The following is a 13,592-nucleotide window of genomic DNA, read 5'->3' as shown; positions in this document are numbered from 1 at the left end:
GATGACACCAGGCAGGACCAACCTCCTGTGCACCAGCTGGTTTCCGGAGTGGTATGAGTCTCCTGCCGGAGGATCAGATACCCTCTGCCCAAACACAGGAGAGTACCTGGCATTTGAGGACACTCACCCTACAGCTCCCAGTCTTGGACCTTCTTGGGGGGCATGGAAGCAAGCACAGCAGTGGCCTCCCTTTGAAAGGATGGAAGGAGCTGGGCCATGAGTTACGTTTATCACACTTACTTTTTGAGACTAGGACCCAGCCCTCATTGGTGATAACAAAGGGCAGGTTAGCAGGGGAAGGCTTGGCAGGTAAGGATGACAGGATGGGGGCTAAAGAGAATATGACAAGGGGGAGGATGGCCTTCCTCTAAGGGTGGGCCTCTCCCTTGCCCATCATCACATGCACCCCTCAAGGACCCTGCCAGATGGCTGTCAATGGCTGGGTCTGCCTGCTCAGCCAGGCAGGACAAGGATCACGCCTGGTGTCCAAGAGAAGTTGGCAGATGTCAGCTTTAGATGGAGGAGGGGAGCTGGATGGGGAAGGTTGCCAACAGTGATGGTGCTGCTGCTGTCCTGAGGCCCAAGAAGAACCACTACCCCTCCTTGCTAGGCTAAGGGGGACTGCCTTTGGACATGCCTCAGTGCTTGACAGGGGAAGCAAAGAGCCTTCCCCAACAAATAACATAGGAGACCCCTGATGGGCACCCTGAACGACCCCTCCAGGCCCCCTCACTACCAGGTGCCATTGCTGGTAGCTGGAGGGTGTCCTCTCAGCAGAAAGATCATCTGAAGGAGGGCAGAGTCCTCGCAGCCCTGTGGCAGGCAGCAAGGTGATGTGGGAGACCAGCTTTTTGTACCTGCTATTGGTGTTATGAAGGCACTTGAGATCACAGGGATGGAGCAGAAACCTGAGGGGTGCAGCAATGGTGATTGCCCCCCTTATTTTGTTCCTTCTTAACCTCCCACCACCATAAAAGCAGCAGCCTCAGCCCTGGCAGGGTCAGGGTGTGCCATGGTGGGGGGGAGCTAAGGCTCTTCTCCACTGCAGTGGGGCCGGGAGGGAGCAAACACAACTGGAGACAGTCAAAATAGTGGGGGGAAGGAGAACTCAGTAGGGGAGGGGACCGACTCCTCTGGCTGCACAGGGGGGGGGACATTAGCAGGGGGGGGAAGCAACAAATGGCAAAAGGAGAGGAACAAATTGAAGGGGGAAAGACGGGGACCGGCTCGGTGGGAGGGAATAATAAAGGGCGGGGTGTCTAGGTGCGGGAAAGGGCCTCCTTCATCTAGGGGGGGGAGCCCGGGTGCTCTGCAGGGGGCTGCTGTCCCAGCTCCCGCCGGCTGGCTGTAAGGAGCGGTGGGCGGGTGAAGAGCTCCACGCCCCCCCCGGCAGCAGCGGATCAGAGCAACAGCCTCCGCCTCCTCCCTGAGCAGCCGCCGCTGCTTGCAGACTCAGCCCCTGTCCAGACTCAGAGCTGCTGCAGCGGCACTTTGCTCCCCTTGCCATCCAAAGGGGCTCCGCGCCCTGCACCCTCCGCAGCCTGGACTAGCGCCGTGCCCCGCGCTCCGCTCCCTGGTGCTGGCCGGTGGCAGAGGAGGACGCTGGTGTCCCGCAGCACAGGTGAGAGCCTTTTTGCTTTGAAGTGCAGCCAGCCCTGGCGTGAAAGGGGCTCCTGGTCGGGCTAGGGGGCGGAGGAGCGTGCTGCTGTGTGGGGGCGCTGGCGCTGGGCTCCTAGCTCCTTCCGCGCACCCATGGGCTTGCTTGCATGCCCCTCGGTTATACCTGCAGACGTGCAACCCACTCACCTCTGAAAACAGTCGGATTCTTGTATATGCCTGCCTTCCGTTACTCGTTACAGTGCACTGACAGCTTGGACAGCGAAGTGCAGCATTTGTGCACAATCACCTTCGTGTGCCATTTAAAACAAGAAACTCATAATGTTTCTAACACAGTTTTAACTCCTCACCCATTTGACTATTAGGAGAGTGAGGGTGGGTGAAGGAGAAGACTCTAATTGAAGAGATTTTCCTTCCCACTCCTAGGTATCAGTGTTTTGCTGACGAGCTTTTAATTTTCTCCACCAAACCCCCTTGCTCTGAATCTAAAAGAAAAGTTGCTGCTGCTTTTGAAAGTGATGTTCTTGAGCCTTCTCCGTTTGTGCTGCTTGTATTGCACTCTGCGTGCTCTGAAGCAGGGCAGCCCGGTGTGTCTCCTGCAGGGACAATCCGCATATCAGCTGTTGCATACAATAACGGAGACTGAATGTGTTGCTTCCTCTCAAGGGCTCTAAGAACTGGTTTAATACCGAGTTAATTAATCTCGCCCTTTCTCCTGCCCATGTTGTTCGGATTTCTGGCTAACTCCTCATGAAATGCAAAGGAAAATAAACTGCGTGGGGGGAATTAGAAATCTTATTTCTCTTTAGATTGATGCCTGCATATTTGGGAAAAATCCTTACAAAGTCCCTATGTTTCAAATACTATCTTAAATTATTAAAACTGTAGCTCTAGTCGGCTTTTCACTGATTTCTTTGTTGTATACTTGTTCAAACTAAGTGAAATGTAAAATATATTTTAATTTCATTTTGGTCATAGCTTGGTTTTAGTTCATTTCACTTTTTAATGTGCTCCTGCTCTAGCACAATGAACTAATCTTTAGATCCCAATCACAACAGGAAAGTGTGTGTTTTAAAACATTCCAGTAGAGGTTTGTTTTTTTTAAAATCATGTTTTGGAAACATAATATATAGTTCTTAAGTTCTTGTATAGCTTGTATTAATGAACTTAAATTTGGGTCAAATTTGATCTGGTAAGGAAGTTTTGTTTCCTCCCTATGTTGTTTTCGTGTTTGTGTGATATACACATACCACAGATATTTGTGCATGCAGTGCGGATGGATTTTTGTAGGTCTCAGAGTGTGTGATTTCATATACAAAATCTCATCTGAAAATCCAAGTAAATTTTGAGTCTTCACAATGATAAATCATAATCTTTCATCTTAATTCTGTTTGTGAATCCTCCACTGATTTACAAAATCATCCCAAACAAATCAAATTGTTTGCATTATCATAGTGCTAAGAAGTTTCAGTCATGGATCAAATGCCATTGTGTTAGGTGCTGTACAGACACAGAACAATGAGAATCCCTGCCCAAAAGAGCTTACAGTCGAAATGGTATTCCTCAACACTATAACTAGTTGGGTTCCATTTAAGGCTCAGAATCATGATGAAATCTGCCTCCAACATCATGTTCCTGTGGAGTTTCCTTTGAGAAAAGGAGTTCAAGAATGAAGAAGTTAGGCACTGGCTATTAGGTGCAAGATTATAGTGGTCAAGGGCCTTACCGGATTGGGCATAACATGCCTTTCTATAAAGTATGAGTATCATATTTTGGGAGATGTTCAAAAATATTCCTTGTCTTCTTTCTTGAGTATATCCTTGCCTTGTTACACACTCTGATTTCTTAGAACTTTGAACTCTTCATAGTCTTATCCCAGTCATGCACTGGTAGTGGTAACTTTTTACAAAAATTACTTAAAATAACAAGACTATTAGTTTAATAGCGCTGCATCTCTTCACTTTTGAGAAAAAGAACTACAAAAAAGCTATTTTTGATATTTGTAACCTGAATGGAGCCCAGAATCATTGGCAGCCTTGTAAGAGTGTTCTTGGGAGGTTTCCAACACAATATTCAGACCACAGAGGATTGGAAACATTGACAGCCATCCTTATGCTTATATTGGAACCTATATCTACTTAAACCAAGTAGGCTTGTATTTGAACCTATGTTAAGAAGCTTTTGTTGTTCACCTATCACTTGTCCCCTTATTGTTAAAAATAGAGAATAAGCAAGGATGCAGCGTGGAATAAATTATAGATGTTGAGCTGAATATCAAGCTCTGTTGACCCAGGTGGTAAATATCTGCCTTTGAGGACAGCAAGTCATCTTGTTCTCCAAAACAAGAATCCCCACGTGTGTCATTGTTACATGTGTATTGAGGACTGAATTATGCGTCCCTCTGAATGGGTGTGTTAGAGAGGGAAGTGTAGGAAGTAGATTCTCCCTACACATAGGGATTGGGTGTAATCTAGCTCTCCCATCTGAGGGCTGAAGGAGTGAGGTGGGTGGCACCTCTGGCAGCACGAGTGACTTAAGGGGGTATTGCTGGATGTGAGAGGGTAGAGTTGTGATTCCTTCACTCATGGGCAGCGGGTATCATAGTACGGGAGAGGCTGTGTCTCCCCAAACAGCCTGGTGTGGCCCTGCCCATGATCCACCCCCCAGACCCTCTCCTGCATGCTTCCAGTTCCCTTCCCACTCTTCTGTGGTGGAGAGGCTAGGGTAGGCAGGCTGGGGTTGGTGCTCACAAGGCCCGGGGCTGTGGGTGCTGGGACTGGAGCCACGTCGCGCTGCCCACCCAGTGCTCTGGGGCTGGGGGCGCTGGGACCGCTCTGCCTGTCTGGCGCTCTGGGGCTGAGGGCGTATGGGGGTCCAGTGGCCATGGGGTGTGTGTGCACGCGCGCTGGGCTCCGGTGGCGGAGGGAGGTTGGAGGAGGAGGGGTGGGGGGCTAGCCTACCCAAATGGCTCATTCACCTGCTGCCCCTGCCTTCACTGTTTTCCAGGAATATTAAGGTGTACTTTTCCAAGTAATGCCCTCATGCACCTTCCAGGCCTCTGGACTTAAGTCTGTCATGGAGGGGGGGTAATGAGGGAATGCTGTGCTGCTTTGACATTCCTCAGCACTGAGAGCTCAGAGAGCTGCTCCTGGCAGCTGAGGAGGCTGTGGGAGAACTTGGAGGGAATCACAGAACCATAGGCAGACAGGCAAAGAGTGGGCTGCTTCGGGAGAGATTGCTGTGCAGAGCAGAGCTGGGAGCTGACCTTCAGCTGCCTCAGGATAGGTTGGTCAGCCTGCTGTCTCCCCCCACCCCAGACAGCCCCCCCCCCTCCCCCCTCCCCCCCCCCCCCCCCACTTCAGCTGAAAAGGCAGCTGACAATCTACTAGGATGCCCCTGGAACGATGGATTGAGAAAACTGCATCATGTAATATTGTACCTTCCCCATGAGGCATTGCAAACCCTTCCCAAAGCACCCTGTGGCTAGTGTTGATGCAATACCAAGGTGTGTCATGCTACTGTTTGTTTTGTGGAATTTAAAGTTAATTAAATATCAAACTTCTTTTTAAATTTATTAACATCGGGGCTTAAATTCAGCCAGAGCCATCTGCAACGGCGCTCCAGTCAATATATTCAAACCCAGGGGAGCTCCAGCAGTGCCCCGCGGCAGTGCCTGGAAATACTTTGAGAATTTAAGTCCTGATTAACATGCCATTTTTAAAAATGGCAACACCTAAGATCACTATAACTGCAAGAGTAGAAACCTCTTTCCAGTTTCACTGTGTCCATTTTACAACACTTCTCTACAGCTGGTTTCACTATATTCTATTTAACTGGCTCTTTATGAGCCTTTCACCTAGCAACAGGGGAGAGATGAAAACAACATGGTGGCAAAACCAAAAAGAAACTGACTTTTATGGACAGGTGTTGTACCTGAGACTACTTTCAACACTTTCTTTTTTTCTTTTTAAAGGACTAGATCGCCAGTTGTTGGTGCCCTGTGGGATAACTATATAAACTGCCTGAAGTAGCTTGTATTATTATCCATCCAAATGACTGACATTAGGTACCAGACTTAACCTTGTAATAATGCATTTTTATTATTTGGTGGGTGGCATCTCATGGCTTCTTGTGCATTAGACTTATTTATTTTAAAATCTTTATTCTTGCCTGCAGGTTATATGGGTAATTTACTCGGGCAAACAAAGGTTATGGAATCTCTAATTGAAGCTACAGCAGTTATGGTAATTCTAGAAGGCCTTGTCTACACTACGAGAGTAGTTCGATTTTACTTAAATCGAATATTTGGAATCGATATTGCAAAGTCGAACGTGTGTGTCCACACTAAGGACAGTAATTCGACTTTGTGAGTCCACACTAACGGGGAAAGCGTCGACATTGGAAGCGGTGCACTGTGGGCAGCTATCCCACAGTTCCCGCAGTCCCCGCTGCCCATTGGAATTCTGGGTCGAGCCAGCAATGCCTTCTGGGTAAAAAAATGTGTCGAGGGTGCTTTTGGGTAACTGTCGTCATCCATCCATCACTCACTCCCGCCCTCCCTCCCTCCCTGAAAGCGCCGGCGGGAAATCATTTCGCGCACTTTTCAAGTCATTGACAGCGCGGACGCCACAGCACTGTGAGCATGGAGCCCGCTGCAACCATCGCTGCAGTTGTGGCCGCTCTCAACGCCTCGCAGCTTATCATACAGGTTGCCCTGAGGCAGATGCAGAAAAGTCAGGCGAGGAGGCTACGTCAACGCGGTGATGGCCTGAAGTCTGAGAGTAGCACAGACCTCTCAGAAAGCAGGGGACCCAGCGCCGAGGACATCACGGTGGCAATGGGTCATGTTGATGCCGTGGAACGGCGATTCTGGGCCCGGGAAACAAGCACTGAGTGGTGGGACCGCATAGTGCTGCAGGTCTGGGATGAATCACAGTGGCTGCGAAACTTCCGCATGCGGAAGGGAACTTTCCTTGAACTTTGTGAGTTGCTGTCCCCTGCCCTGAAGCGCAATGACACCCGGATGCGACCAGCCCTGACTGTCCAGAAGCGAGTGGCCATAGCCCTCTGGAAGCTTGCAACGCCTGACTGCTACCGGTCAGTCGCGAGCCAGTTTGGGGTGGGCAAATCTACCGTGGGGGTTGTTGTGATGCAAGTAGCCAAGGCAATCGTTGATGTACTGCTGCCAAAGGTAGTGACCCTGGGAAACTTGGAGGCGATCATAGATGGCTTCGCAGCGATGGGATTCCCAAACTGCGGTGGGGCCATAGATGGAACTCACATCCCTATCCTGGCACCGGACCACCAGGCCAGCCAGTACATTAACAGAAAGGGCTACTTTTCCATGGTGCTGCAAGCACTGGTGGACCACAGGGGACGTTTTACCAACATCAATGTCGGATGGCCGGGCAAGGTTCATGACGCTCGTGTTTTCAGGAACTCTGGTCTGTTTAGACGGCTGCAGCAAGGTATTTACTTCCCGGACCACAAAATAACTGTTGGGGATGTGGAGATGCCTATAGTCATCCTCGGGGACCCAGCCTACCCGCTAATGCCCTGGCTCATGAAGCCCTATACAGGTGCCCTGGACACTGAAAAAGAACTCTTCAACTACCGGCTGAGCAAGTGCAGAATGGTGGTGGAGTGTGCTTTTGGACGTCTCAAGGGGAGATGGAGAAGCTTGCTGACTCGCTGTGATCTCAGCGAAACCAATATCCCCATTGTTATAGCAGCTTGCTGTGTGCTCCACAATCTCTGTGAGAGCAAGGGGGAGACCTTTATGGCGGGGTGGGAGGTTGAGGAAATTAGCCTGGCTGCTGATTACTCACAGCCAGACAGCCGGGCGATTAGAAGAGACCAGCGGGAAGCGCTGTGCATCCGGGAGGCTTTGAAAGCAAAGTTCCTGAGTGAGCAGGGTAACCTGTGACTTTCTAATTTTGTGTACAGAGAAGCCTTCACCCCACTTCCAACACACGTTTCAAAATAAAAATAGTTCAACTTTGTTAAAGCACACCGTTTTCTTTAATACTGTTTTCGCGGGAATTTTTAAAAACTGGGACGCAGACTGTGGTGCGGAGCGGGTGTAGTGTAGTCGCGCGAATGCAGCTTCTAAACTCAAGGACTGACAGGCTCCGCTGCGGTGGGATGGTTCTTTCAACGGAGCCTGTCACCCCTCCTGATAGGGACTGTGTGTATGGGGGGTCTATGTGACTTTGTGGCAGGGGGGGGACGGTTACAGATCCCCTGCTGTGTGGCTCTGTGATCCTGCCTAAGGACCGCCGCTTAAGATCTCTAACTGCCCTCCCCTGCCACAAAGTCACAGAGCAACCCACCCCCCACCACATAACATGAAAAGAACCTCCCAGACTAACCAGGGTAAGTAGTCACTGCATCACTGCACTATGTATGTGCCTTGCTGCTGTGCCTGCCCCCGACTATGAACCCTGCCAAAGGTGACTGTCCTGTCCAATTACCAACCCCCTTTCCCCCCCTCCTCCAAAAGAACATGATGGAAACAGTAGTTAACAGAAACATATTTTTTATTATCAACTACACATGGGACTGGGAAGTGAAACTTGGACGGGGGCTTGTGTCAGGCGGGAAGGAAAGTACTTGTCAAACTTTGGGGAATGAGAGCCTTCTGCTGCTCGAGCTCTCTGCAGGGGTGGAGTGAGAGTTAGCAGGGACTCTGCCGCCTCTCCTTCTGTGCACTTTGGGTGAAGGGAGTATGGGACTTGGTGGCGGGGGAGGGCGGTTAGAGATGGACTGCAGCGGGGCTCTGTCCTCCTGCCTCCGTTCCTGCAGAACATCCACAAGGCGCCGGAGCGTGTCCGTTTGCTCCCTCAGTAGTCCAAGCAGGGTTTGAGTCGCCTGCTGGTCTTCCTGACGCCACCTCTCCTCCCGATCCATGTTTGCTTGGTGCATTCGGGTCAAGTTTTCCCGCCACTGGGTCTGCTGTGCTGCCTGGGCTCGGGAGCAGGCTATAAGCTCTGAGAACATGTCCTCCCGTGTCCTCTTCTTCTTATGCCTAATCCTCCCTAGCCTCTGGGAGTGTGATGACAGGCTAGGTTGTGAGACAGTCGCAGATGGGGCTGTGGGAATGGGAAAAAGGGAGTGAATTCCTCAGAAAGCTAAATGTACTTGTGAACAAAGAACATAGTCTTTCTCTGTGAACAGGACCATGCACAGCACCTATCACATGCGCACTCAGCACAAGGTCGAATTCTCGGCCTTCGCATTCAGTGTCTGGGGTTTTGCAGAGCACTTTCGAGAACCCTGTCAGGACAACGGAATTGCTCTTGCACGCAGACATGGTAAGCCGTAGATTCGTGGCAGCTTAAAACTTTAATATTAGCAATGGCCTCATTTCACATTGAAATCAATGTCGGTCCCTGCTGCCAGCAATCCGGCAAGCAGGAAGTCTGCTCCTGTCCCACACCCTCGCGGCTGTCCCCGGGAACGATCCCTTTCGGCTGACCCTCTCCCGCCTCCACCGCGTGGCTGCAAACCAGCGGTTACAGTTCTGTAAAGGAACGGTAAAGCAGTCCCAACACTAACATTCCCCTACCTCATTCAAAGCAGGTCGTCATGAGCGACATCACCCTCATGAGGATCTCTGAGAGCGACAGACAGAGAATGCTCCGGGAAAGCCTTCAAAGACCAGGGCCGTATGCCGCCATGCTGTGCCAAGCAATGATTCCGGAGTACTTGCTAGTCTCGTGGCGCGGCAACGTGTCCTACAACGGAGGACCCAATAAGGCCGCTCTCCCCAAGAACCTAATGCAGCGGATTTCAAATTACCTGCAGGAGAGCTTCCTTGAGATGTCCCCGGAGGATTTCTGCTCCATCCCCGGACATATAGACCGCATCTTACTGTAGCTGCAGTAGCAGGGACTAAACAGTAGAGCGGCTTGGGCAGGACAATCATGCAAAACCGGACATTGCTAGATTTTTTTCAAATAGTTGCACTGCCCATGACTGAACCGTTAAGTTAATCAAACTAATCATGAGAAACCCATTTTTTAAATTGTTAATAATCATGTTCTGTTACAAATAAATGTTTAGATGTTTACAACACTTACTGGATGATCCTTCACCAGATTCTGTGTCCGGGGTAACGGCTGGGGAGGGTTGGTAGGGGATCTCTGTAAGGGTGATGAAGAGATCCTGGCTGTCGGGGAAATCAGCGTTGTGAGCGCTGTCGACTGCCTCGTCCTCCTCATCTCCTTCCTCATCTTCCCCGTCCGCTAACATGTCCGAGGATCCGGCCGTGGACACTATCCCATCCTCAGAGTCCACAGTCAGTGGTGGGGTAGTGGTGGCGGCCGCACCGAGGATGGAATGCAGTGCCTCGTAGAAACGGGATGTCTGGGGATGGGATCCGGAGCGTCCGTTTGCCTCTTTGGTCTTCTGGTAGCCTTGTCTCAGCTCCTTGATTTTCACGCGGCACTGCGTTGCATCCCGGCTGTATCCTCTCTCTGACATGTCTTTTGAGATCTTCTCATAGATCTTTGCATTCCGTTTCTTGGAGCGCAGCTCAGAAAGCAGGGACTCATCGCCCCACACAGCGATGAGATCCAATACTTCCCGATCAGTCCATGCTGGGGCCCTCTTTCTATTCACAGACTGCACGGCCATCACTGCTGGAGAGCTCTGCATCGTTGCCAGTGCTGCTGTGATCGCCACGATGTCCAGACATGAAATAAGATTCAAACTGGCCAGACAGGAAAAGGAATTCAAATTCAAATTTTCCCGGGGCTTTTCCTGTGTGGCAGTTCAGAACATCCGAGCTCTTACTGCTGTCCAGAGCGTCAACAGAGTGGTGCACTGTGGGATAGCTCCTGGAGCTATTAGCGTCGATTTCCATCCACACCTAGCCTAATTCGACATGGCCATGTCGAATTTAGCGCTACTCCCCTCGTCGGGGAGGAGTACAGAAGTCGAATTAAAGAGACCTCTATGTCGAACTAAATACCTTCGCGGTGTGGACGGGTGCAGGGTTAATTCGATGTAACGGCGCTAACTTCGACATAAACGTCTAGTGTAGACCAGGCCGAAGAATGCTCATTTATTTCACAGTGGTGCTTAGCAGGAAGGATCCCTCAGCATTATTCTGCAACTACTGTGTTAGAGAGAAATTGGTTATGAGTGATTCTACCTAAATACTAATTTCTCTGTCTCCTGGTTTTGTTATTTGCGAACTAATTATATGTATCAGACATAATATTGCTATTTATAATCTGCAAACGCAATATATAAAATAAAAAAGTAGAAATTATGATGCAACAATAAAGCAGGGCCACCCTTCAGTTGGCACTTGGTAGTCTTGGCAAGATGGTTGAATAAGGCTGCTGCTCCTGTGCCAAGGACTCTTCATTGTATTATAGTTGTAGTCCCAAATGAAGACATTCTATAAGTGTTTGCCCTTCAAAATATAAATTTAAGTGCTGCATACATGAGTGCTGTAAACCTCTATTGAAGGGAATGGGTGGCGATTTCTCTTTAATTCCCCTATTCTTCGTCTCCCTGAAGAAATGCGCACATGAGCCATGGACCTTCCAGACTTCATAGGTCTGGCCCCACAAGTTGGAAGATGGGGTATCCTGCTCTGACACTCTGAGTTTTCTATTGCCTATTGTATAGGTATGTCAGACCACCATTTGGCAGGATGGTGCAGTACCCAAGAGGTGATACAAGGCTTATTTAGAAGCTGAGAATGGATGATACTGTTGTCTTTGTGCATCTGTGTGTCTGCACATATGTAGTCTTTCCACCAGCAGATGGAGTGTGTGAGCCAACAGGTGGCTAAACAGCTTTTAATATCAAACATGGCTTTTTACAATTGGGAAGTACCAGAAACTTAGCACTCAAATGGGAGTGCCCAAAGGACTTTAAGGGCTTGTCCACATGGCAAGTTACTGTGTGGCAAGCGGTGGGTGTAAATCTACAGTGCACTAGCTAGCCATGCACTAACAGGGCATGTGGATCCTGCTATCATGCACCAAAGGTTTCCTAGTGCTCTTTGACCTACTACTGCTTCAGGCTAGTGTGTTGTGGATTTACACACTAGCTTGCTGTGCACTAAGTCTTCCTGTGAACAAGCCCAAAGTCACTGGATTCACTTATGAATGAGAGAATTTTGGCACAACTCTCATTGCGATGCTACCTTTTTGTAAACTATCTCTGCACCACACCTTGCTGAATGTGTTTAAGCACTGTTTTTAATCATTAAAATGCAAGATGAATTTCGAAACTCATGTTTGAAGGGCAAGCGGCCCAAGCTGCAGATATGACTTATCACAGTGAGAAATGGATGCCTTGGCAAGCTCCTGGATGATTCCTCCAAAGATGATCTTTGAGCAGTCTGATGCAAATTCACCCCATATGTAAGAATGTGTAGTTCCATTGTAATTAGTGGAGTTATGACTGCTTACACTTAAGGATGGTCTAGATAATACTTAGTCCTGCTACGAGTGCAGGGGACTGGACTAGATGACCTCTTGAGGTCCCTTCCAGTCCTATAATTCTATGATAAATTGGCCTTTCTTTGATAATGGAAATTGGGCAATGATTCAATATATAAGAAGCAGGAAACCTACAAGAGACTCAGTGGCTCTGCTGGCTCACCAGGGAGCAAGAAGGATATGGCAAAGGAGCTACATAGTTAAGAAATCAGTCTTCACCACAGAGAATGTTGGGAAGATAATTACTCTCTTCAGGGAGTAAAGATGAGGCACTATTAGGGTTGAGGGGTCCAAAGAGGAAGTGCTGGAACAAACCGATAAATGATTGAGCAAAAAGTCACCAAAAGTTCTGAAGAAACTTAAGAATTCTGGAGAAGTAGGGATTAGGAGAGAGCAGGAAGGAAATCAAAGAAGGAGAGAAAAAAAAAGACAAAGTCCACCCTGCTGGTAATGGTGTACTCTTCCTGTCGGCCACAGAATAGCCAGATTTGCTGCAAGGATTTTTTAAATTAGTTTTCCTAATGTAGGAAAACTGCTGCTGGTACTGCAATAACAAAACTGGACACAGGGTAGAGGAGAGAAAAGAATGAGTGTTTTTAGTGGTGAAATACTTCCAGCCTGCAAAGCACTTCTGGGAGAGCAAACCAACCCCCTACCCCACCATCACCATCTTCTCCTCTCCCCATCCCCCAAACTTGATTTGGGATGAAAGAAAAATTTAATTAAATTTAGCCTCTTCTTCCTCCTCCTCTGCCAATCCCATTTAACGGTGAATCTGCTCCAGCAGCAGTGCCTCTGCTTCCCTAAAATTATCCCCAAATGGAACCAACTATTGGAATCTATGGGATGCTGTGAAGCCTCTAAACTTCCTTTTCTCTCACTTTTTCCTTCATTAACCCCAATTAAGTAAGATCAGCATTTGCCAACAGTTGTGGAGCAACACTTAAAATGTTTGGTTTGGCCCTTTATTGCTCCTTTTGTTGAGAGGGGAGAAATATTACATCTTTACTTCCCCGTTCTTCAGAAGAACTGTGGAGGTTAGTGACCTCACAATAAGCTTGAAACCTGACTGGTAGGTGACCTTGCCCCTAACTGAGCAGGGAAAGAAGTCAGAATTTTTTTCCCCACTGAAAAAATAGTGAGGAGTCCTTGTGGCACCTTAGAGACTAACAAATGTATTTGGGCATAAGCTTTCATAGGCTAGAACCCACTTCGTCAGATGCATGGAGTGGAAAATACAGTAAGCAGGTATAAATATATAGCACATAAAAAGATGGGAGTTGCCCATTCCCACATCCACCCTAATTGAATTGGCCTCATTAGCACTGACCTCCCACTTGGTAAGGCAACTCCCATCTTTTCATGTGCTGTATATTTATACTGCTTACTGTATTTTCCACTCCATGCATCTGATGAAGTGGGTTCTAGCCTACGAAAGCTTATGCCCAAATAAATTTGTTAGTCTCTAAGGTGCCACAAGGACTCCCCGGTGTTTTTACTGATACAGACTAA

General features: G+C 48.7%; 1 protein-coding gene across 1 annotated transcript in view; it reads left to right on the top strand.

Annotated features, from left to right (window-relative positions):
• The first annotated feature begins 1,419 nt into the window (after nucleotides 1–1,419).
• HTR1F (5-hydroxytryptamine receptor 1F) overlaps nucleotides 1,420–13,592 on the top strand; it is a 190,056-nt gene continuing 177,883 nt past the window's right edge. The window contains exon 1 of the mRNA XM_034792169.1: nucleotides 1,420–1,621. The gene's annotated coding sequence lies outside the window, so the exon portion shown is untranslated. The remainder of the gene's footprint in view (nucleotides 1,622–13,592) is intronic.

This window comes from Trachemys scripta, chromosome 1 (genome assembly GCF_013100865.1).
Source record: "Trachemys scripta elegans isolate TJP31775 chromosome 1, CAS_Tse_1.0, whole genome shotgun sequence".
NCBI classification, from domain to species: domain Eukaryota; kingdom Metazoa; phylum Chordata; order Testudines; family Emydidae; genus Trachemys; species Trachemys scripta.
The sequence above is the reverse complement of the archived record's forward strand: the minus strand, read 5'-3'. Positions and strand labels throughout refer to the sequence as shown.